We start from the raw sequence: 2,208 nt of genomic DNA, 5'->3' as shown, positions 1-2,208 counted from the left end.
TATTCTCCTTGTGTCGTCATTCCTCTGGGCTGGGAGGATAGTTTAGACTTTCGAGGGATGCATACTCACCTCGAAGCTGTCTCGACAGGGTTTGAATCTTGACCCAATTTGCTGAGTTTGAGTTAACTCGGAGATTGTGGCTGTATCAATCTTGTCCACCCCGTGTGTCTTCCCCTGGCCCTCATTCTTAAGCACATCCCTTATTTCTCCAATTCTCCCTCTATTTTGACCCTCATCTCTGCTGGTGATGTGTTTCTCCTGTTTTTCTACTGTTCCTTTTGTTCTGTTGCATCCTTCTTATCCATCCCATGTTCTGGCTCCTCCACGAGCTTCGACTTTGTATACAAAAGCTATAAACCAAAACCCCAGGCTTTTGACATATCATGGTTCAGGTGTGGAAAAATAAATAAAAAGAGGGAGTCGTAGTAGTAGTAGTAATGATTCATGTGTGTGGACGAATCTCCATACACGTTATTCTTTGTTCCATAACATGTGATCAAGTTTTGTATATCGATATTTATTCGGCCTATCTTTTTCTCTCGCCAAAGGAGAGGGTATTGCATTTGGGTCTGTTTGTTTGTTTGTCTGCACAGAACTTTCATGTTTTTCTCCCTAACCGCTTGTCGGATTGAGATGAAATTTTCACCATTGGTGTGATTACTCATGTAGAATGTTTTACTGATAATTGTAACGTCATAGGTCACGTGGTGTGGCAGCCATGTTGGAAAAACTTTGGACTTCTATCTCTGAAACTGCACCAAGGAAAAAATTGAAACTTGGCAAATAGCAAGTACTCCTCATGAGGAACGTTTGATATATATTTTTATGATATAATTGCATATGTAGAATGCTATATCCGATCAGTATGAACATTTTTGAGGGTCATCTTGGGATAAAATGGTCCACAAATTTTTTTTCATGACGTCATCGGCCACGTGATTCGGCAGCCATATGGTTTTTCTTTTTTAAGCATTCAAAAATCTTCTCTGAAATGGCTGAACCAGTTGTCACTGCCAGAATTTATAAAGTAAAGGGGCAGTTCTAATTATGTCTCCTATTACGTAACACACCAGTACACAACACTCCACACAAAAGTCCTGGCGAGGATCTGCAATTTCTGAATGCTCTTTTTCTTTTTAAAATTTGTTTTCCATACTAATTTGTGTAACATCGAGGTGGTAGGCATGATCATTCAAACTGGCTTCCCATAATCACGTTTATCGACAATTAAAACAAATGGTTAAGGTGGGAAGAGGTCCAACCAAGGTTTACTCCACAGTTTCTCAACAACTGTATATGCAATCAACAATGGGAGACATGAAATATGTAATGCTTTTTGGAAGATTTTATCAATGGTTCATGCCTCCAGGGGGTGTGGACTTGGGATCACAGGTGTCAAAACGTGGAAAAAAAAATTAACTCAAAATGTGATATCGGGTCATTCCTGGTGGAACTTTTTTCCATCTTTCAATTTTCCTTGAGGTGGGAAGCGTGGGGGTTTGCAATGGCATGCCATCGACTATACTCTGCTTTGGTCTGAATTTCCTTCATTCAATGTGAAAGTTTGTACAACCACTTGTACTTGCTGCTGTAACCACCAAACAACTTGTTGATATTCCCTACCTGTGGTCCCACGGAATCATCCCGAGGCTCATCAGCTTACACATTGTTCAAACTAAGTGACTCCAAGCTCAAACCCTAAGCTATTGCTTGTTAATTATTTGTTACTTACACAAAGGTCATCCTTCACCTTCTGTCAGCAGACCGACATAGCAGACATATTGTACGTACCTTTGGCAAACTTTATCCGTGTCTCATCATTCTACGTAATGTCCATATTTGTGTAACATAATACGCCCATGGCATACGATATGTGCATGAAGGACTAAAGAGGGCACTTGTTGTTTGTTAAGTTTATTTTGATTGCTCTTGGGCACATTGCCAATCCATCTCAGTGATAGTACAGCATTTGTGTTAACCCAATCACTTTATTGGATTTCAATTTTGGGAGGTCGTGGTTGTGCCTTACTGTAAACCACAATTTATGGGATATTTGTGAGGTTATTGAATTGCATATTGAACAATGAAAGGTTTTGTTTCATCAATGACGTTATTTTCCGTAAAATATTTAAAAAATATAATTCCCAAGTTATAACCTTGTGCTCAGCTGCACTGTTATTGGAAACTATCTGTTTTCCCTTTAACAAT

The 2,208-nt window shown here is 39.3% G+C and overlaps 1 long non-coding RNA gene across 2 annotated transcripts in view; it reads right to left on the bottom strand.

The window, feature by feature from the left end:
• Nucleotides 1-2,208, bottom strand: part of LOC147008835 (uncharacterized) — a 108,022-nt gene that overhangs the window by 3,907 nt on the left and 101,907 nt on the right. The gene's annotated exons all lie outside the window — the stretch shown is intronic.

Source organism: Eptatretus burgeri, chromosome 18 (genome assembly GCF_056783735.1).
Source record: "Eptatretus burgeri isolate ZD-2024b chromosome 18, Ebu_testis_v1, whole genome shotgun sequence".
Classification (NCBI taxonomy): domain Eukaryota; kingdom Metazoa; phylum Chordata; class Myxini; order Myxiniformes; family Myxinidae; genus Eptatretus; species Eptatretus burgeri.
The sequence above is the reverse complement of the archived record's forward strand: the minus strand, read 5'-3'. Positions and strand labels throughout refer to the sequence as shown.